This window comes from Misgurnus anguillicaudatus, chromosome 20, assembly GCF_027580225.2.
Source record: "Misgurnus anguillicaudatus chromosome 20, ASM2758022v2, whole genome shotgun sequence".
Lineage (NCBI taxonomy): Eukaryota > Metazoa > Chordata > Actinopteri > Cypriniformes > Cobitidae > Misgurnus > Misgurnus anguillicaudatus.
Window position 1 is genome coordinate 33,355,895 of NC_073356.2, and position 24,589 is coordinate 33,380,483.

At 37.6% G+C, this 24,589-nt stretch overlaps 2 protein-coding genes across 3 annotated transcripts in view; both read right to left on the reverse strand.

The window, feature by feature from the left end:
• pdk2b (pyruvate dehydrogenase kinase 2b) overlaps positions 1-24,589 on the reverse strand; it is a 228,272-nt gene that overhangs the window by 166,304 nt on the left and 37,379 nt on the right. The gene's annotated exons all lie outside the window — the stretch shown is intronic.
• jupb (junction plakoglobin b) overlaps positions 1-24,589 on the reverse strand; it is a 115,747-nt gene that overhangs the window by 81,988 nt on the left and 9,170 nt on the right. Inside the window, exon 1 of one of the 2 annotated variants that reach the window (XM_055220425.2) lies at positions 17,930-18,241. The exons of the other annotated variant lie outside the window; for it this stretch is intronic. The gene's annotated coding sequence lies outside the window, so the exon portion shown is untranslated. Of the gene's footprint in view, positions 1-17,929; positions 18,242-24,589 lie in introns of those variants that run through there. 2 annotated transcript variants of the gene reach the window in all.

The following is a 24,589-nucleotide window of genomic DNA, read 5'->3' on the forward strand; positions in this document are numbered from 1 at the left end:
AACTCACCTAAGTTAAGCGAAGAAATCAAACTTGAATCCTCTGTATTATCAAGTCTTTCCGACTTTCACATTCACGTGAATTTTGTGAGGAAATTATTTACACCATATGAGTGCAGTATAATTTAACTAGCGATTGTGCTGTGCTTGTGTGATTATGCTTTTTGCGCTACTGAGAGCAAAATACTTCAGTCAACCGTTCATGCATTAAGAGGCACCGAAATGAGGCACCGAAATCTGTGTTCTGATTCGGTCCGGTAGGTACCGCCCATATAGGCTTCGGTGCCATAAGGGCACCGCATTTCGGTACCCAACCCTAGTAATAATACAATTAACTTTATTACTATGAATATAAACAAATAGGATGGCTTTTAGTACTCTGCTTTCTGCTTTTTTTTTAGTGATGAAAGCATTGTTGACTATGATGAGGACTACACTCCGGAGACAATACCGCTACCGCATCGTCGACTCAAGGGAAAGCCACGCAATATTTACTCCTGTTTGATTGCTTCGTTTATTTCTTTGTTTGCCTTCGTTGACTGGATATGCAGGTACTGTGAGTTCTGAATGCACTTTCTCTGCCATACTTTTGCTTTTCCTAGGGTGCCTCGTGCACGTTCAAATCAATCAGGTGTGCGCATGTGTGGGCAGATCCCATAGCAACAGGGGTGGTGCAATGGTAGTGAGAGAGAGTGGTAGTCGTGCAAGCCAATCATTTGTTTCATCCCGAATGGAAATAATTAACTGTGTTTAAAACAGTGGTGAGAGGTCTACAGACACTCAAGTTTTATACTCTCTTTTTCGGAGTACTTGCATTTTGCTTGTGTATTGGTGTATGAAGACAGTTTGAACAGATTTGTAGGAAGGTTTTTTGGATAATTCCTGCCTATCCTGCCTTTAATATATTAATATTCAAGAGAAAATTGATTTAAAATGGCACATCTGCAACCTCATAAGGTTATTATTATATTACACAATCCCAACCGAAACATAACTGTGTGTTCACACCAGATGCAGAAGAGGTGGCAAAAACGCAGTATTCGTGCATAGTGGGATGCTTGAACATTTTGAGTTCACTCGCTTCATTCGCGCATGAAATTCTAGTCATTCGAGACATTCACGCATAAATTCCCGTCATGGGAGGAGCTTATATAGCTCAAATTGAGTAAACTACCAGATCGTTCGAGCTCCACACTCACTTTCTTCCAAACAAGATCCTTTTAAATCCTGTAAAAGTACGAAGATGTCTCGTATAGCGATTGTCCTCCATTGTTGTTTTGATTTTCTGCCTCCGCTCACTTCCTGTAATCACATCACTGCTAGAGCAAGCTCCTGATTGGTTACCACGGTGCGAAAATCCGCCAAAGTTCAGATTTTTTAACTTGTGCAGATCACGCATGAACGCTCAATCTAAGCGTTACGCGTCATCGTTGCCGCACCATTCACGCTTACCTCACCGCAGGATGCCTATTCGCGTCTATGCATTGACTTATCGTGTAAATCACCCGCGCTTGCCGCTTCTTCGCCATCTGGTGTGAACACACAGTGAAAGCCTTAACTAGCTAAAAAATCGTCATTTTCGACAAAAAATGAAAAATATGTACTTTTTAACCACTACTTCTCGTCTTGCACTAGCCGTGTGACGCGCCAGCGCAACTTTACGTATTACATAATTACGTCGAAATGGCACACATTACATATGTGAAACGCAGATTTGGGGACAATTTTAAAAAATAAACTGACAAAAAGACATTAATAAATATCATTTGACATACAACTACGTCAAATTGGTCCACTTTCTCCACACTTGTAAACACTGGAGCGGTAGTTTCGTATAAGTCATGCGTAACCTTTTGACGTGATTACATAATACGTAAGGTCCCGCTGGCACATCACACGGCTAGTGCAAGCAAAAAGTTGTGGTTTTAAAGTACATATTTAAATAATTCTTGGCGAAAATGATGATCGCTTTGCTAGAAATGTTTATGCATCGATTGGGATTGTTTAGAGACCTTTGAAGCTGCATTGAAACTCAGTGGCGGCAGGTGACTTCTTTTATCGAGGGTGCTCGATGCGAAGTTCGTTTCAACATGTATGTAGGCCGTCATGTGTGTGGTTCCTTTTTTCAAAATATGTGTTCTGCGCATCGAGCGATCCTATGTGCATCAGGTGTTTTGTCAAAATAAGTACCTGCTGCAGACACGTCTAAAGGGTTTATGATAAAAGAGACGCTCACGTTTGCCAGATACTCGCATAATCTCATGCGTAATCAGAGTTTACTGTTAAGGGAGTGTATTGCATGTATTTTGTGAATGTGAGCGTCTCTTTTATCATAAACGGTTTTGACGCATCTGCAGCAGGCACTTCTTTCGACAAAACACGTGATGCACATGGTTCACATGATGCAACAAACACATATTTTGAAAACACAAGAAACACACATGACACTCCGAGCACTTATTTTGAATTAGCGCCCCTCGAAAGAGCAGTCACAGGCCGCCACTGTTGAAACTAATAACTGTTGAGGTCCACTATGTTGAAGTCAATTATATGAAGAAATGTCCTGGAATGTTTTCCCTCAAAAAACTTAATTTCATCTCAACTGAACAAAGAAAAACATCAACATCTTGGATGACATGGTGGTGAGAAAATTATCAGAATAATTTTTTTATGAAAGTGGAATATTCCTTTATTAATTAATTAATTCATTCATTAACTAAAATTAATTTTAATTTAAACCATTAAAAAAGCAACAAATTCAACGTAGGGAGTAAAAATAAATATTTCAACATCTTGTTTGTGTCAGGGTTTATTTCTAATTGGGCAGCTAAGCAGCACAACAGATTTCATTCAAAGGAATGTTTACAACCCGCACAGCTCAGCGCCCGGGGAGATAACGGCGTCTTGATCACCATAAATTTCTCTTTCAGCCAATTAAAATTTGACACGGATCTGCTGTCGACAAAAAGGTCACTGGTACCACTGTCAGTCATTTTTTTGGAAAAGTAACAGTAAACTTCCTTTGATGGGGACAATTAAGCTTTCAGCGTCGCTGTAGTCACTGAATGAATCATGCATTTTATTCACCTAAATGAAAGTTTGCAAGCACACAAGACACAACGCTGGACAATACGGTTTATTATCTGTCCTCTTTCAGAGCGTGCAGCCCTCATCTGCTGGCATACGTTCACAATCATGTCGCCTGACTCTTTTGGTCCTGCCAACTTCGCAGACACTGAGGCGGCGCGCCTGCCATACCAAAAAAGGCACTTCAAGACGGTCCTTTGATGCAATGAGATGGAAAGGTAGAGGAGGGGGAGAGGGGGCGATTTTGGAATGGTGAGATAACAGAGCAAGCAATGAAAGTGGACTACTAAAAGACTACTAAATTATCCATACTATTGTGAGTGATAGTAATGTATGCTTCTGTGATGTCATTCGTAACCAAAGAATATTATTTCCCTTTCTCAATTAAATTAACAAATTATGGAGATTTAGTCTAGCACACAAATGAGTAAATCCCTGTAGGGCTGTTGGGCACACTCGTTCGAAGTCACAAAATAATAAAACGCAACCTCATCAAAATTTTACATATTGGAGTGTTAACATGTTAAGTGGTAAAGGCCTGCACCCGCAGCGCAGGTGAAAACCATGTGACAAACATAAATAAACAATCTTTATGCAAAAGGAGTGATGATGGCCTATAACAAACAAATTTACTGTAAAAACATGTTTTGTCTGTATCATCTGGTTGCTTTAAAGGAATAGTCTACTCATTTTCAATATTAAAATATGTTATTACCTTAACTAAGAACTGTTGATACATCCCTCTATCATCTGTGTGTGTGCACGTAAGCGCTGGAGCGCGCTGCGACGCTTCGATAGCATTTAGCTAAGCCCCATTCATTCAATTGTACCATTTAGAGACAAAGCTAGAAGTGACCAAACACACCAACGCCCCTCCTATTCAAGACGAGCAGCTACACGAGCAAGTTTGGTGGTACAAAACAAAACGTACCGCTTCTCCAAGCCGATTCAAAAGAGGAACTATATTTTATGGCGTAATAGCACTTATGGGAGTACTTCGACTCGCCTGAAAAGTCCGTTCCCCCTCTCACTCTCATAATGGGAGAGGGAGGGTGTTACTGCGCCGAGTCGAAGCACTCCCAAAAGTGCCACCACGCCACAAAACACAGCCACCCCTCTAAATCCGCCCAGAAAAGCGCTACGCTTCACCCTGTACCACCAAACTTGCTCGTATAACTACTCGTCTTAAATAGGAAAAACGTTGATGTGTTTGGTCACTTCTAACTTTATATCTAAATGGTACAATTGAATGAATGGGGCTAAGCTAAATGCTATCGAAGCGTCGCAGCGCGCTCCAGCGCTTACGTGCACGCACACAGATGATAGAGGGATGTATCAACAGTTCTTAGTTAAGGTAATAACATATTTTAATATTGAAAATGAGTAGACTATTCCTTTAATAATGTCCCTAGCGATACAAAAACCAAACCTACACCCACAGTCATAAGAGGACAGAGAAAAATCTGGAGCTGTGCAGGGCTTTCACAAAATCAAATAAATAAGACTGACACCGTGAAACAAGGAAGAAATGCATATAAGCACGCTTGGATCTGAAAGAGTGCCAGATGAAACGCGACAGTGATGGAAACAGACAGAGATGGTAATTTGGACAGACAGCTCTTTCAATATGTCCCACTAAGATGCCAAGAATATTAAGGCAGAAACTATTTCAGATTACCACGTTTTCATGCAACATGTTCCTTGAAAACATGCACACAAAAAAACACGATGACTGTACATTCATTGAAACCGAAATATTTTAAATAGAGGGAATCGTTCCATACGGCGATGCATTGGCTATTAAAAGATTATAGCAAACAGATGCCTTCTGGTAAAAGCTAATCATCAGCAAACACTTGGCCGCTCTAGGTTTTTTCTTTTTTATATTTTGCCAAAGGCATAATGGAGAACACATTGTAAAATCAAATGGTAAGTCTTACTGCACGCGCTCAGTGCTGATTATTTTATATTATATTAATTATAGTAGTTTTGCATGTTAATTGTGCAGTGATCCAACATTTAATTCACGACTTAATTGACTATATAAAACATTATAGGATATACAACAATGTGGGCAGAATGGAGTCAGATGTGAACGTAACTGTACAAAAGCACCTCAATGTGTCCCAATTAGAAATGCACCAATATTAAATTTTTTCACTGATACCAATAGCCGATTATTAAGATTGATATCTGCCAATAGTTTGGTGGTTATATTAACTGCATTAACTAAATTCTAAAAATTAAAACTGAATGTTATTCATTCATGTAATAGCTAGGGATGCTCCGATCAGGATTTTTTGCAACCGATACCGATTACCGATTTTTTTTCTTTGTCATCGGCCGATACCGATTCCGATTTTTTTAAGCTGATATGCAAGCTTTTTGATGACTGTAACTGTTAACATTTTTTCTAGATAAAGTAATACCACAGATGTTGCCTATGTTATATTACTTGCAGTAATTAGGTATATTATTGTTTTAATAGAGAATCAAATAAATAAGCACAACAAGTGCCACGTGTGTATGCAGACAAGAGCAGCTGTGCGAAAAGCGAAAGTTGAAACGGTCAAAACTTTCAAATGCATGCAAATAATAAACTTTGGCATAAGGATGCAATTGTCTACAATAGATATGTGTTGTATACGCTGTTTGATGGGGATGTGAAGACGTGTCGCGCTTTTGACCGGAGCGTGTCTAAATACTGTAAACTGTAATACTGTAAAGGCAGAGAGAGAAAGCCAAATCTGCACGTCCCACTTTAGCAACAGGTTATAAAAAAATGTGTCTATTTGCCGTCGCATTCAGGATCCCTATGATGACAAAAGTAAACAGAAAGATCGGTTTATGAGATTGACAAATTTAGGGAGTACGGATCAAGTAATTTAATGCCGTTATCGGACGATACCAATCGGTGGCCAATCGATCGGAGCATCCCTAGTAAGGACCATTAATATTGAACATTAAACTAGTGAGGTTTCTTTACATTTTCTATATACTGAGCTTAAATTCATTGCATTTTCCTGTTCTCTTTTGATTGACAGGATATATCGGCCATGAATATCGGCTGGTTTTAAACTATTGGCTGATAATTTGAAAATTGGCTTCTGTTGACCAATACCGATTATTGGCCAAAATATCAGTGCATCTCTAGTCCCAATGGTAATCTTTTAAAAAATGATTTGACGTTAATTGTTATTTTATTCTAAATTAATTAAGTTTACACAATCTGCACCACCTGCAACTGCATAAGTTTAACTCTTTCCCCACCAGCGTTTTTAAGTTGGCAGCCAGCGCCAGCATTTTTATGATTTTCACAAAAGTTTAATGCCTTCCAGAAAATGTTCTTCTTTAAATATATAAACATATAATAAATCAAATGAAAGAACAGACCCTCTACTTAAAAAAAGGTTTCATCCTACCTTTATTTGTTCTCTTTTTATCATCTCTCAAATATGGGTAGGTGTCAGGATCCTGTCAGAATCTTGTCTTGTTTTTAGGGCTGCACGATTTGGGTAATTTTTCCCGTTGCGGTTATTGCTGCTAATATTGCGATGTGCGATTGCGATTATACTAAATGGTATCATGAGTCAACTTGATGGGTTTTAAGGAAAATCCACACACACACACACAGCTAAAATGTGTATTTGTAAAACTAGAAATGTTTTCGTATTGCCACGTGATGTAGCAACTGCTCAGTGTCAGTAATCCTAAATCCAAAATACCGCCAAACAACAGACATAGTTTTTTTTTTTGCTACCAGATCACTGTCAACCTCCTCTGCATCCATCTTCGCTCTGGTATAAGTGACGACGCACACCACACACGTGCATGCCACATGGTGCACTGCCTTTTTTGTTCGTTTTTCTTTCTTTTTTTAAACAGCAAGGAAAATCATCAAACTGTTATCAGAAAGTTGGTGTTAACAAGTCCACACATTTATTTATTTAATATAATTGCAACATTTTGCTGTCATTTAATTGCACAGGCTGACATTGCGATTGCGATGCGAATAAATTGTGCAGCACTACTTGTTTTTAATGTCTAGTTCACTTTGACAGGGTCCTGACATCCCCGTATAGTTGTCTTGTGTTTGTGTGGAGAGTCGTTTTGTGTAACGCGTGCTCTCCTGTCTTAAGTCTTGACCCTGCCCCCTCGTTTCCTTGTTAATTATTTATTTGATTGTTTTTTTCCCTTCACCTGTTTGTCATTGTTCCCTAGTTTAATTTTCCCTATTTAATGCAATTGTGTCTTATGACTTGTGCCGGTTCATTGTGTATCGTGAGATACGTCCAGTCATGATTATTTTCTAAGTTCTGTCATTGTTTGCCCCCTCGAGGGTATTTATGTTTTAATAAACGTCTTTATGTTACAAGCTGTCTGCTATTGGGTTCTATCCCCCACCACACCCTGACAGGTAGGTTCCTTCAAAAATACCAAATTTTGAGCAAAAAGCTGGGATAATTGTGTTTTTGTGAAGGACTTTAAAGGGATAGTTCGGCCAAAAATGATATTAAACCCATTATTTACTCACCCCCAAGCTGTCCAAGTTGCATATGTCCATCGTTTTCAGACAAACACATTTTCGGATATTTTAGAAAATATTTTAGATCTTTCTGTTGATTAAATGTAATGTTACGGGGTCCAGCAATAGTCCACGACCTTCAAGTAAAAAAAAAGTGCGTCCATCCTTCACAAATTAAATCCAAACGGCTCCAGGATGATAAACAAAGGTCTTCTGAGGGTAATCCGTGCGGTGTTTGTTGTAGAAATATCCATATTTAAAATTGTATTAACGTAATTAACTTGCTTCCGGTAGCGCCGCCATCTTAGACTCAGGAGAGAGTATTAGCGTAGTGTACGCACTTTTCTTAGTGACGTATGACAAATTCGGAGGGCGGGGGACAGAGCAGCAGCAGAGAAACCTCTGTACGCTGCGTAAGCGCTCATCCCGAATGCGGATGACTCTAAGATGGCGGCGCTACCGGAAGGTAGTTAATTACGTTAATAACATTTTAAATATGGATATTTCTACAACAACACCGCACCAGTTCACCCAAAAAAGGCAAAATATAAATATTTCTGTATCTGTTCATTCCTCGGGAGTGATTTATACTCTGTTTCTCTTTTTTTACATGGTCTCTCTCTCTCTCTCTCTCTCTCTCTCTCTCTCTCTCCTTGTGGCTTTCCCAATAATCTGCACCTTACTCCTTTTTCCATCCATTGTGGTTATCTCACTTTCTATTTTTCCATCCATTGCTTTTCAGTGAAAGTGCTGCATTTTCCTTCCCTATGATCAAAGCAGTAAAAAAATTGGGCCGAATTATTGCCTGAGATAACAGGAACTGTGTGTGTGTGTGTGTGTGGGTGTGTGTGTGTGTGTGTGTGTGTGTGTGTGTGTGTGTGTGTGTGTGTGTGTGTGTGAGCCGTGTACTGCGTGCGCCATCATTCTCTGAGTCACAGACATGCAAACATCAAATCGACAAAGAAAACTGCCTTCTCTCACATGGAGTACAACAGCAATCCAGTCGGATTGTAATTCATTCATGTTTTGTCAGAAGGCACATAATGATGTTTTCTTCACATCATCAAAGACAAAACCGAGTGAGGCATCAAAGACGACACAAACCGAGGATGAACGGATTTTCACATTATGCAAATTCTGTGGTTCAACTGGAAGAGCATTTTGATAGGTTGCAGATTTGAATCCCAGGGAACACAAAAACTGACCAAATGCTAGTAAGTTGTTTTAGATGTAGTGTCGGGCAAGTCTGGGGAAGACCACCAGTGTGGCATAAATAATTTGGTTGGTGTGGTGACACACAATTTCTTTTTGCAATACAAAATCTTACATACAGACACACAACCCCACAGTACCTGTCCTTGCTTCCTCTCTCTCTCTCTCTTTCTCTCTCCCTCGCTGTCACAAGCACTCATGCATTCTGTTCTCTCTGTCCGCCTAGCTCAAATCTTCAGACAAACATATTCCAGACAACAGATGCTGTGTTTTCAAGAACAAAAGTCATGTATTCATAGGAGACATATTGATAAAAATGAGCTGTAAAGCAGAAAGCCAAGAAACTAGAATATAGCATTAATAAAATTGGATCAGATCAGAGAAATTATTAATAAACATATTTATGGATGAACATATGAAGAGTACAGTCTTATACGGTACTCTTCATAGTCAAGAAACGGCAGATGAGAAAAATCTGCATTTTTATCCAGTTCAGTAGAGAGATGGGCATGTGTTATGTATAGAACAGTGCATACCATATAGTACTGTATATACTGTATGCAGCTTGCAAAAGTAATCATTGTATTTGAACACATTTTCATAAAATATCCTATCTGCTATTGGCTGGACAAAGAAATGGATATGGAACCAAAATACATGCTATTGGTTGAGCTAATATGTTTGCTTTAAAATGCCGAACCAAACAGACCAATGTTTTTACAGCATCACAAAGTCACAGCATTCATTTTTTTGGGAAAACAACCCATGTCCTTCCGATTCTATGCCTATTACGATTTTAATGTTATGTATTCCCAGGGTTCCCACACATTAGTTAACTTCAAAGTCAAGTACCTATCAAGGACTTTCCAGGTCCAATACTCTCAATTTCAAGGAATAAATGTGGGGACACATTTCAAGTGAGAGCAAGGTTACATTGTGTTACTTTTTAAGATACATTGTTACAGTTCCCTTTCGGGGGAACTCGCGCTGCGTCACTGCGGTGATACTTTGGGGACGCCTCCAGGGGTAAGTGCGTCTGAATCTGTATATCAAATTCAACCAATGGTGAGGCTTAACGACAAAGACAGGGTGACGCGGGAGCCAGGAAGTATATCTCTATCTGAAATATTGCCAAAGACGGCGTTACAGGGATGCAGGAAGTATGGCAAGGGAGACGCAGTGTCTCGTTCCCTTCTCAGGGAAGAACAGTTACATACGTAACCCGAGATGTTTTCATGTGTCAAACACAACTATGCAAAAAAGCATTTTGGTATGAATCAACATTCGCATACAGAAGATATAAGCATTTAAAAAAACAGTTTAGCACGTGTGCTTAAAAAGTCTAGAATTTTTAGGAAAGTTTCCTACACTACACAGCGAATAATATGGATTTTTTTTTTTTTCAGAAAACTTCTTGCATAAAATAGATTCAAGCACTTTTAATGACCTGTATCTATGTATGTATATTTTCAACAACTTCCCAGGGCCTTGAATTTTTTCCCCCAGATTCACAAACTTTCAAGGACATGTGGGAACCCTGTATTCCGAGTATATAACATAAAAATAAAATAAGAATTGCATGCATACAAAAAAATGCACTATGAACATTACAATGTTGCATAAGAGTAAAACTGTACTATGCCATTCGGTACGAAGCAAAAGATAAGCCATACAAGTGAATGTTGTGGGCCAAACTAATGCTCTGCTAGATTTGCCTGCAGACAACTAGTCCTAATATTCATCAATTTGACACTGTTTGCATGATGGTGGACATTAACAGCCAGTTTTATTACAATTGAAACATGCTTTACAGCAACACTGGGGCAAAATATCAGCATTCCCATTAAACTCGATATATTGGCGCTAAATACTGCTGTGGCTAATGTAATGTTTTCTGCCTCATTGACACATTCTTTATTAATAGTAAAGCAGAAAGAAGACAGAAGAAGATGATGAAAAGAGGGAGAAATAGGATTAGGAAATAATTATGTAAACCGGAATCAAAGTCGCATTGCCCACGTCGGCACCGCGGGTTGGGTCGGAACGGGTTGTGCGTGCAGCTAAGGCGCTGCTCCAACTTAACCGCTTTTCTTGCCAAAATAATTTTGACTATGCTGCAGACTTTGTTTAAATCGTGCCCAAGGCTTAATTTGTGCCACCGCAGCCCAGATCCAGAAGCTATGAAATTTTAACCGATGCAAAATCAAATATGACAGTAAGAATGTTGCCAGCAACTTGGAATATCACCAATAAAAATAAAAAGTAGCAATTAGTATGCGGTTTACTGGTTGATCATGTGTGGTCTGCCCGGCGTCTCCTGACACAAAGGCCATGAATACATAAACACAGGCTGCTTGTTTACTTCTTCATCTGTGGTTTTCATACATAGGCACGACTGGATCTTTCTAGCTAGCAAATGAATCATTTATTTTACCTTTATTGTTTACACATTTATCTTGGTTAAGAAAAGTAGGAAACCCAGTACTGAAGTAATGCTCTGTGGTTGCACCTGTTGCACCCACAATGCATCTAGAGTATGGAGTGCTGTGATGCAACTAATTCACCAAATCACCCCAACTATAATCAATAACACTGTCTACAATAAAAGCTGACATTTTGTTGCCTGCAGTATAAACAGCTCCAATGGTTTTTACTACTACCAGGTGGCAATTTACTGCAATATACAGCGATATATCACAGTATGTTGCGGTGGCCAGTATTTGGATTTTTTTGTATTCGTTTTTTAAACCATTAGCATTGGCCAATAAATCTTTTGTTTTCTTAAACTTGTTGTAGGTAACAAAAAGACCGTCCAAAAGACAGTAAAATGACCAATCAACATTCACTTTAACAAGACGTTGCACTGTGTTACACACAACAACACTCACATTCCATACGAAGAGCTCAGGTGCAAAAGCCACTAAATACCACCTCCATCAAAAATTAGATAATGATATGCTCTCTGCGCGTATTATACGCTCATCAAATACTATAGGTATCCACACTGCATTCATTCATCCAGCCCTTTTCTAACAATAGTTCAATTATAAATGGATACAAATTAGAGCCCGACCGATATATCGGCAAACTATCGGTATCGGCATTCATAATGGCGGATAAATGAAACAGCCTTCAACCATGTCATGAGTGTTGCCGTTGTATAGTTTGTCCACCAGAGGGCACTCTTTAACCTCCCTGTTGGCAACAGTCCTGTATAACGTGTCACACATCCTGCAACCTGCTGATCCAGCCAGACTTGGGCAGAGATAACAACGTTTAAGTGAGTTCATGGTGAGTTGGTCACGAGACAATAAAAGAAACAAGTTTCTTTTTAAAATGCATTATCATATTATTTTAGTTAAAACTCATAAATAACTACAAATAACTAATGTTATTAGAAACAAATGAAGAAAAAAAATCGTCCGATATATCGGAATATCGGATTTTAAAACCAACAAACATTTGTATCGGTATCGGCCTTCAAAATCCTTTATCGGTCGGGCTCTAATACAAATGTCTAAATGTGAGAAAAAGCAGCAAAATTATGACAAAACATTTTCTATATGTGACCCGGTCTGTAATAACATACTACAGTTTCAAAATCAAATTCTGAGATAATGAGCATCAAAGTCTGATTTTAGCCATTCATTTCATTATGATTTCAATCTTTGATGTGACGTTATTCAATCAATATTAAAGATATGAACAAAAATAAATAGGGATGGGCCGATACCGATTGAAACTGACAACTTCTGGCCGAGACCGATACCGATTTTAAACACTTGTATACAATACTATACAGTTGGTCTTTTAGCTAGTTTATTTCTGCATCAAATTATTTTTACTGAACATGGATTGGATCTAATTAACATTCAACTGACCAACATAGTAAGAGAGGCACAAATTAAGCTAAAACAAATATAATAAGACAGCATGACAACCTTCAAAGGTGGTTTTTGCTATTCACCATTTATTTTATTAACAACATTAACTCATTTTTTAAATATAATGGATTTCTTTATGCAGTTAATTAATAAACAATCGGTATCGGCCTTTCTCGTGCTATTGCCGATATGCCGATGGTTTCAAATTTCTCAAAAATCGGCCGATAAATATCGGCGGCCGATACATCGGTGCATCACTAAAAATACATTTGACACACGATTTTTGATAAGACAGACACATTTCTTTTCTCGGCATCCAGCAATCATTTGTGTGTAGCCTATTTAAAACAACGGCAAGAATTACGCTAACGTTAGCGGTTTTCATATCGTAAGTGCTGAGGGGTTAGTTGTAACACAGTGTTACAATTAACCCCGCTGGGTCAAAAAATTAAGCCCACCAAAAAAGTTGCTAAGAGCTGCAGACATATTTCAAAACGATGTCAACACTGTCAACAAGACACTGATTAATATGACATAGCATTGGATTTGGTATCTTACACACCCATCTTAGAAACCGAAAAAACATATGATAAAAAATGTACATACATGCCACCAAAACACTCATTCATCATAACTCTCTGGCAAAACATTATACATTTACAATAATTTGCAGGAGATTGTCTCTTGGCAGCGTGAAAAAACCCTGGAAAAACAAAACGCTCAACCTTGTGCAACAATGTAAACAGTCCGTGTTACAACTAACCCTGCGTTAGTTTTTGCCCCTACATTATGGAAGTGTACTACTTTTTTACCTGGGATGCTTTTGCACATATTAAAACAAACATGCAGTCGTGCAATAAATATGAGAGGTCATGAAAATAAGACTCTGGGAACTAAACACAGGGGCGGCAATCTCCAAGCATTGACATTATCTCTAATGCAGTGTGCCAAATTTCTCCTTCCTAATCCTGCACTCCTATCAGCCGGCAGAATTACCTACAACTCACAATGACACTTTCATAGCGGAAACATAAATTTTGGTGTGTAAACTAAATGATTCTGGAAACTACCGCAAGATGTTCATCACTATGCACTGCAAGACTGTCGACATATGATTTTGCAATGGTCAACGTGAAATCTAAATCGTCTTCACATATATTTGTTTACAGTTTATCAACTTATTTTAAAGAAATTGTTTTCATAATCTGAAACGTCTGGCTTTTGAATGATTCTGATTGCTATAATCTACCATCTGAATCTCACACATGCAAAACCCAATCACAGTCACGCTATTGCAGTGCCTGCCAATGTTTCCACTGACACCAGTGCCAAAGGGAAGCCATGGCAGAAAACCCTGTTAGGATACAGCTGTAAAGAGCAGCAGGTGTCCTAGTGGAGGTTGAAGGGGCGCTGCAACATTTCCATCACACCAGATGTGAGCTGTAAGGGAGCAAATAAAGGTGGACTCTAAAGGCTAACAATGTAATAATATGCTGTCTGTATCTATCTGTGCATTCATTCATGAGACCCTATAATATCCCTTTTATTCAAGATTTAAAAATTGATTTGCTACTACGAGTGGACTAATTGCTAGTTTTTCTGTCAGATTGTAGACATTTGCATATGTAAACAGTAGCTGCGTTACCCTTTAAAATGCGCAAATTGACATTGCAAAAAAAACTGCCAATGGAAACACGTCAATTTTGCAAAAACATATATCGAAAAAAGTTTTTATGCTCACATAAGGTGTTTTAGCGTAAGGGGTCATAGCGTAAAAATCTGACTTTCCAATGTTTAAGTGCTATAATTGGGTCCCCAGTGCTTCTATCATCCTAGAAAATGTGAAAAAAATCAACCCAGTAACTTTGTTTTGGTAAACCATTTTATGACAGCATTAGAAAAATTAGGTCGTTCAGGTTTTGCCTGTTTTGTGACGTAGGTAGCAAGGCCAATTACAATAATATCGCCCCTTAATCTGGACTTTCCCAAAATGGCAATGATATTTAGTGCATAGAGAAAGAGAGAGAGAGAAAATAATTGACATCACAACTGAGTTTCAATTTCAACAAACCACCATTATGGTAATCAGTGTTTGCATTTCTTCAGCTCATTTGCATTTTAAAGGACACACCCAAAAACAGCTAATTTTTGATCGGAACTACAAAGTGGCAATTTAAACATGTTATAATAAATTATCTGTGAGGTATTTTAAGCTAAAACTTTACATACGCATTCTGGGGACACAAAATATTTCTTTTTCATCTTTTAAAAAAATCGCATAATATGACCCCTTTAAAGCAATTTGAAAAAGCTGTATTTCGCAAAACTGCAATGGAAACAGTTTATTAACATTTTTTAGGTCATCTGATGCAAGTAAGTCACATAATTATTATTTGAAGATGAAGCGGTATGTACTAAAACCTCCCAGAAACACCTCAAAACGTGTCTGCTCACAAGTATAAGAGCCTTTCCTTGGCAATAATGCTTTGGATAACACTCCTACATCTCTTCTGATTTAAAATAATGTACTATTATCTCCAAGAAACACGTCAGGTTGCAGCTCTAAGTATAAAGGGCTTTCCTTAGCATTAAAGGGGACAGAGAATGTAAATACGTTTTTACCTTGTCTTAGTTGAATAACGGTAGTCTACCCGCATTCACAAACATACGAAAAGTGCTAGACATTTAGAATATCTCCGTTTCATAGAAAATCCTCCTTTAGAAATGTCCGCCAGAAAATGGCCCAATCTGAACAACGGATACATGTTACGTAAAATGCATCTCACTGCCGCCCACACTCTCATTCATTTCCCTCCCCTTCAAAATAATTTGCATACATTCGGCCTCTCGCCTCCAACAGGAAGTAAATCGCAGCAGTGTTCGCGAAGTTCAAGGCGAAATGGCGAGTCGGTTTCTGAGGTGTGCTCTTCTATCTGTAAAATTTTGGTCTGTCCGTGTTGTCAAGACAGCGAAGTTTACATTTTTTTGAGTGGCAGCAAAGGCTGCCAATCAGCATCAAGTGCTTGCATTTCATAATGAGGTTGCCAGTTAAGCCCGAAGGAATGCCAAATTGGTGCAAAACCAAGCGTTTAAAATCCCCCACCCTAATATAGCTTTCTAAAAGAGGTTTTTAGAAAGCTTCTAAGGCATTACAGACCCAACCAAAATGTTGTTGTCTACATGTCACATCACAGAACAAGAATAAATACCCCGTTCAATCATTCTAAGTTAGGGATTCTCCGATCGATCGGCCAATAATGCTTGCTATGCTTCTCAATGAATTACGGTGAAATGAAGCTACATCCAAAAGCCAGGGGGCGCTCTCGTGCAAAAACTCTGAATGCGCTGTAGACGAAGAACAATACACACGCGCAGCTGTGATGACACGCAGCTCCACGAAATGGCTGAAGGACATATTTATATTGCTCTTCTTCAAACCTTTTCAGGTATTTTCATGATAATAAAGAATATGTTTAATAATTATGTTTAACGAGTGTTGCTTTTTCAAATGCATTTTATAAACGACTCAAACTAACAGTGATTTTAGATCGATAAGGACTTACTGATCAAAAGCCGTAGTATATGAAATAGCTGTAATAAGATCGGCTGTCCGATTCAGAATAGTGATCGGCCACGTATTATTAGTCGAGATTGGCATTGATCGGAGCATCCCTATTCTAAGTCACATTTAATATTTGGATACACTTATGTGTCTTTCTATTAAAAACAATGCCTAGTGCGGTGGATGTGATATTAGTAATGGAAATCTGTAATGGAAATGCAGCTATTGTCAATAAATATCACACTTTTTTAAGAAAAACCTATTCATCAAATTATGAAAGAATAAAAATCAATGTTCACCAAAGTCACTGACAATAATAAAGTGTCTGTTTATTATTTGGACATGTTAACGTGCAAACTTTGTAATGTCTCTAATTTCCAAAATAAAACAGTTTGTGCAAGTTAATACATAATTATTCAACTACACAACATAACCAATTTATGTGCATGCCCTGTATATCGATTTCAAACATCAATCAGTATTTAAATCCCCTGAATTTGGATATTAGCCAAATTGTGATGAATACATGCTCATGTAACTTTATTCCCATGCCGTACTGTAAAGCTAAAGCAAGAAAGTATTTTTAACATCATGTGATGCATAACCTCTGTGTGCATTCAAACATGGTCAAGAGCATCAATGGCCAATTTCCCAATAAGAACCAACAAGAACTATGCCTGGAAGACAAAACGGGCATCTGGGATTTTCATGCACTTGAGAGTAGACACCATTAAGCTTTGTGTCAGTCAGAGTGCCACGAAACCCATCATCAATTACGTGAATTTGACTTGAACTTGACTTGAGATAAGTCTGCAGGGATGCTCATGTTCAAATGGTGCTGATGATGACTAAACATAGCACGCAGTGCACGGTTCATCCTGATACAAACCAGACTGCTATAAATCCTACACATCCATCAACATTCAGACACTCCCTGGTGGTGTAAGTTTCACAACGAACCAACTTAAGAGTGCGTTTCTCCAGACACGCGCAGTCACCGACATCAGTGCGCGTGAATCTGAGGTGTGGCATCTAAAAAAATCGCAAATTCCTTAACTAAACACACTGTGTTGTATTATTTCATGCAGTGTTTTTGCGGTCCGTGGTCATCTTGTAGTAACCTCATATCACTTCATCTCACTTACACCGCATTTTGTAAACTTATAATTTAACAGCAGTCTTTATCGCGACATTATTCTTGCGTTAACATCGCGGCGCGTATCAAAGCTAAACTATCACGAGCTCATTTTGCAAAGTTTGCACTTATTATCGGGTGTTAATGCAAACAAAATAACAGATATGATTTGTCATGCTTCGCAAAGCGCAAAATAATCATTATCTGGATGCAATGATATAACATCGCCTGGTGTTTCGCACATATGGAGTGTGACGAACTCCAGTGCGCTTTCAACCAGGTTCCCATGTCATGTTTCAAGTGCTCTGAGGTAAAAACGCAAGCGCAAAAATACGAAATAAAACAACGCGCACTTAAACACACCGATATCGGATCAATTTACTAAACTAACCATGTTGCATTGGTCAAGCGTTTTTCAAAGCCCATTTGGGGTTCATGCAACTGAGACGGTCGCAGGGCACAGTCATCATCATCGCTGTACCAGTGCAGCATTTAAATGACCGAGCATGCATAGCCTACTTATTTACCTTCACGAGATGATCACAATCCACTGACGAGCCTCTTCCAAAAATGTTGTGAATCCCTTCTCCGGCCCCGAGCCCCTGTGTCCACTCTTATCCAAGTCTGGCAAACGTTAATCGGTGGAGTCTGACAGCAGCGGAACCCTCCGCGAGTCTCCGGTTGCACGAGCGAATTGGTGGGCGGGGCCTAGCGCGGCTTAGTTTTCCTACCGTCGGTAATTATTTGAGGATTTCTGGCGCATCTATCACAAACCGATGATCATTCTTGTTGGCTTAGAGATGTACATCTGGACGACCATGTGTGACTTTGGGTTCGTGTTCCTGTCGCCATGTCTTGCCCTGTTGTTACTAGGGTGCTATTTTGCCTAGTAGCTTATAAAATCTTAGAAAAATGGTGGTTTGATCCTGATAGAAAGACACCTGATGGTTGACCTTTGCTACATAATTAAACAAAAAGTGAGAAGTAACTTAGCATTAATAAATGTTCACTATAAACATTTTTGCTGTAGTTATGTAGCTGTTTGCCAGTAACTTAATGTAGATTTAAATTTATGGTATTTAATGGCAACCATTTGTTCAAAGTTAAATGAAAATTAAATATTAACAAGTCTTTATCTTTACAAATTAAAACTATACAATAACAGCCTCATGCAAAGCATTCTGGGAACCAAAATCTGAAGAAAAAAAATTGTAAAAGGATGATGAGGATTTCTGGTTCCCATAATGCTTTTCATAAAGCTGTTATTGTATAGTTTTATTCTGTAAAGATAAAGACTTGTTAATGTTTAATATTCATTTAACTTTGAAAAAACTTGTAAATAACATACATTTAAATCTACAGTAAGTTACTGGCAAACAGCTGACAGTAATACTGTCATTTCTACAGACGTTTTTAACAGTGTTAGTATATTATTTTTCTAACTACTCGTTCTAAAGGTTCCTGAAAGTTTTTTTGTCAGGCTTCATGTTTCATGAACTTAAAATACGGTGTTCCTGTGCCTCAGTTGGTAGAGCATTGTGCTAGCATCACAAAAGTCATGGGTTCAAATCCCAGGCAACATGCTAAACCATATAGCATCAATGCACTGTAAGTCACAAATGCATCTAAACGCATCATTTTAAAGGATTAGTCAATTTTCTTAAAAAAATCCAGATAATTTACTCACCACCATGTCATCCAAAATGTTGATGTCTTTCTTTGTTCAGTCAAGAAGAAATTATGTTTTTTGAGGAACATATTCCAGGATTTTTCTCATTTTAATGGACTTTAATGGACCCCAATACTTAAAAGTTTTATTGCAGTTTAAAATTGCAGTTTCAAAGGACTCCAAACGATTTCAAACGAGGCATAAGGGTCTTATATAGCAAAACCAGAAAAATAAAAATATGCACTTTTAAACCACAACTTCTTGTCTTCCTCCGGTCCTGTGACACGCCACCGCAACCTCACGTCAAGAGGTCACAGATGACGAATTGAAACTACGTCCCAGTGTTTACAAGTGTGGAGAAAGAGGACCATTCTGATGTTGTTGTATGTGGAGTGATACTAATTAATGTCTTTGTGTCAATTTATTGTTTAAAATGGTCTGCAAATGCATGTAACATGTGACCTTTCGACATCATTACGAAATTACGTGAGGTCGCGCTGGGGCGTCACACAGCCAGAGGAAAAAGAGAAGGTGTGGTTTAAAAGTGCGTATTTTTTATTTTTCTTGCCAAAAATGATAATTGTTTCGCTAGATAAGACCCTTATGCCTTGTTTGAGATCATTTAGAGTCCTTTAAAACTGTCATTTTAAACTGCATTAAAACTGTAAAGTGTTGGGGTCCATTAAAGTCCATTAAAATGAGAAAAATCCTGGTTTTCCTCAAAAAACTTAATTTCTTCTCGACTGAACAAAGAAAGATATCAACATTTTGGATGACATGGTGGTGAGTAAATTATCTGGATTTTTTTTAAAGAAAATTGACTAATCCTTTAATGTAAAATAGAAAGCGGGGTTGCCATACACATGGCACATTTCAACTGAGAAAATAAACTGATTCTGTGCATCCATGACTCCATGGCTACGTTCACACTGCAGGCGGAAGTGGCACAAATCTGACTTTTTTGCCCAAATGTGACCCATATCATCAATTTTTTCAAATCAGACCAAGTTCACTTTGACCTTGTTCACATTGTGAGTCCAAATCCGATTTTGGTGCATATTTGATTTGACAGACTCACTGTCCATATTGTGTATCACATCTGTTTAGATCTGATCTGTGTGTCCTGTAGCATTTTGCCATTTTCCGGATTATCTGCACTATGCTTCTTTGGCAATGATGTCGCGCTGGCACAACAATCTGCCTCGATGTCTGACGTGTTTACGTTTTATGTGACGCGACAGCATGACGTAACCTAAAAGCTACAGAAATGCGATCAGAGCGGTCAGACTGAAATGGATTTCTGGAAATGCGATTTGAAAATGATTTCAAATACCTTTGGATGTAGCCTGAAATGGATTCGGAAAAAAACGGATTTCATGTGGTTTTTGGCTGTTCACATGTTTTAAATGTGATTGGATACCAATCGAATATGCACCAAAATTGGATTTGGACTGACAGTGTGAACAAGGTCTTTCATGTGTGGTCCTAAATCGGATACATATCTGATGTATTGCAATGCGACTTCAGTTCTGAACGGCCATGTCACATTTCATATAACTTTTACGTCATTGAAATGCGACAGATGTCACATTTTTTGCATTTGGAGGAGGCGGGAAGATGACGTCACGTCGTCTTCTGCGCATGCGGGTCACTTCAGGGCCGTATACGGTTCACACGAGACTGATGTCGCATTTAAATGATAATGTAAATAACAGCCGATTTTAGCAAAATATTCGAAATGAGCATTAAGACCTGCAGTGTGAACTAAGCACATGTTTATCATCGTCTTTTAGGCTATTCTTTGTAAAAAAAAGTGTGTTAGGCCAATGTCCCAACATTGCATGTTTTTGAACTAAAAAGTCAATTCCAAAGATGTTGCTGTGAAAGTAATTTTTGTGCCTTGTTGTGTTTTTTTGCCACTCCACCTAGAAACACACACTGTATGTATTTTTTATAGCATGCAATGATGGGTAATGTTTGCCTGGAAGGCAAAAATCAGAGACAGTAAGATCCAATCTTATGTGCAACAGGATATTATAGTAATAAAGCTCATTATATCAAGAGTTTCAGTCTAAGAGCCTGTTAAAGGTTATTCTAATCACCACTACTTGAAACCCACGGCCATGGTTTTGATGTGCTCAGGTTTCTCTCTGATTACTGGGAGACAAATGCACATTTTCACTTAAGTAACTCCCATGGCTGTCTGGGGCATAATGAAAGCTCTCTTCTTTTGTTGCCATGGTGAAAACCGCAATTTCTGCCACTTTTGATATCCGAGGCTTTAAAAACCTCCTTTCCAGCACTTCAAAGTTACAAAATTTCTGCCCGTCCAGTACATAATTTACTGCATTAATGCATTGTATTCGTTATTTTTGAACATACTAAGGCCCTGTTTACACCTGATATCAGGGTTTCTACTCTAAGCCAAATGTCAAATTTCTTGACATTTCCCTGACTTTTACTAAATAAAAAGCAAAATTTTCATGACCTTTATCTGAGATCCCATGAGCCTGATAATGTAGTGTACACCGTGAGTTAATAAAAAATATGCGTGAAATGAATTAATTTGTAGTTTCACTTGAAATCAGAAGAGGCTTGGACCCGGAAACAGCATTTCTTAAATCAAAACCTAACAAGCAGATTACATTTTGATAAATGCAAACTAAAATTTTAAGTGACAAACAAAATCCCTGATATTTCATGACTTCGACAAAAAATATATTTTCATTATTTTCCATTTTTGTAGCTCCCAATTTTACTCTTTTCCTAAAATGCACAAATTTGTTCCTGATTGGCCAGCTAATCGTGGTTAGCCGAAAATGTGACGCTCCTGAAAGATTCGGTTGCTAACAGGAGTTAATTTACAGGCTGAAAATCCGAAGTTTAATTAAAAAAACATATTTGCATATATTTCAAAATGTATTTCAGGGGCAACAAATACATTTCTAATTTTACAACCTATACAGCAAAAAATATTTTTTTCCTGGCCAAAATATCAAAGTTTGTATAAAATGTATACAAGTATAAAATATATAAGTATGTTTAAAGTGATATATATATGATATGATTGATATGATATAATATAATATATATAAAATGATTATATATTATATTGAAAATATATTTAACTTAAACTTTTTCAAAACTATGTTTACAGGTTTATAAGTTTTTCTTCTAATGTGACGTGAATATAAATGCTTTAAAATATATATATATTTTTTAATTAATTAAAATGTACAAAAATGGCCAAAAAATATATTTTAAAAAATACATTTTGTAAAAAATATGTCAACATTTATTTCTTTTTTTGTTATTTGACTTTTTTTGTATATTTTAAAATGTAATTAAAATATTTTTTGCCGTATGGGTTGTAGCTGTTTGAACACATTCACCCACATACACCACAAAAGCTATCCGGTCACCTTTCAATGTGGTTGATAGTGGAAACAACTCAAAATGTTTTACAGTATTAAGTGTCATTCACTTGTGATCCGATCGACCAAAATGCTTTTTTATACCAGGTGCAAACAGGGCCTAAATAAGTAAGAATTTTGAAAAGAGAGATAACGTTGGCCATACTGTGTCGTATAGGGTCTAATGTGCTAATTTTGTTGAGGCAAAAAATCTAGTTGATACATCCTCTAGAGACATCAAAACAAGCACCTAATGATCCATCACTGCATGAACAATTTCTTGAACAAACAAGTTGTCTTTCCTGCCGCCGTGAGACCCAAATCAATCGACCATCACCAGGACAAACGCTGGCATACATCGCCTAAACATAGCCTAGTGTTGCCAAGGAGAAGCTTTCCCTACATGCTGCACGCACTGCCAATATCCCCAGTGCTTTCCATGATTAATACATTTCTCCAATTACCACTAAACCTTTTTGAGGCAACTGCCATCACGATTCAGAGGACTGCTTTCATAGCCAATTTATCTCAGCGGGGCTCACAGAACTACACAATCTGGATTTGAAACATTTACATGAGAGTTTCTGTATATTTTATTTCTCTTTTGCCTTATATTGACAAACACTTACACAAAAAGGCATACAGCAGCGCAACACTACGAAACTAAAAGATATGAAACAGCTGCCGGGTTGCCAGAGCACTATATGCTTTTGCTGCGTTCTAGGCGGTTGCTATATGGTTGCTATGGTGTTCTGGGTGGTTACTTACTGGTCCATGTCAAAATATTCTAGCTTGGGGGTTTTGCAATCAACCAAGCAAAAAACACGATAAAAGTAAATGCAACCACCTCTTCACCTGCCGTACAATTTCAGGTATCATTCATATCGATACCACACACTATTGGTCCTACATGCTCTAAGGACTCGGCAGGGAGGATGACGTTGCAATGATTTTTATTTAACTACTAATCAGCAAATGATAGCAAAAGATAATATTTGACCCTGGACCACCAAACCAGTCATAACTCAGGGTTATTTTTTTTAATTGAGATTTATACATCATCTAAAAGTTGAAAAAAAAGCTGATGTATGCACTCTAAAAATGGCTGGGTTATTTTTAACCCATAATGGGTAAATATGGGACAGAACACATGCTGGATTAAAAATTACCGCATACAGGGTTAAAAATGACTCAGTGTTGGTTATAATAGCCCAGCAATTGGGTTAAAACAACCCAGCATTTGATACATTTTAACCCAGCGATGTGTTCTGTCCAATATCTACCCAACATGGCTAAAAATAACCCAGCATATGGTTTGTTAGAAAAGGACAATATTTGCCCCAAAAAAAACCCAACTATTTAAAATCTGAGGGTGCAAAAAAATAAAAAATATTGAGAAAATCGACAAAGAAAATCCTTACAAAATGAATACATTTTTTATATATTTACGATAGAAAATGTACAAAATATATTTTCATGGAACATGATCTGTACTTAATATCATAATGATCTTTGGCATAAAAAAATCAATAATTTTGGCCCATGCATTGTTGGCTATTTGTACAAATATACCCGTATGCCCGGATCCAGGGGGGGGGGGGGGGCAGAGTGGGCCTGGCCACCCAATCAAAGGCTTGGCCCACCCTGGCCCCACACATAACAGCCAGTTTTTTGGCCTAAAATCTGTAATGTTATACTATATTAACAGACGTGAGAATAATTCTTAAGAAAAACTGCATTTCAGATAAAATTAACATTTTAAGTTTGTTTTAGTTGATGTAAATTGTTATTTTAAAAGAACTGCCCCTTTTTATCAAATCTAAAGTTACTAAATTAATACAACATCTGTTAAGGGATTAAAAAATATTACTAATGCAAAAAGAGAGAATGTAAAAATAAACATGTTAACTATATATATATATATATATATATATATATATATATATATATATATATATATATATATATATATATATATATATATATATATATATATATATAGTTACTAAATAGTTCCAAAATATGTACAAAATATTAAAAATGAGAAAAACACAAACACAACAAAGAAACAGCCCTAAAAATTGTCTTAAATATATGATTTTAAA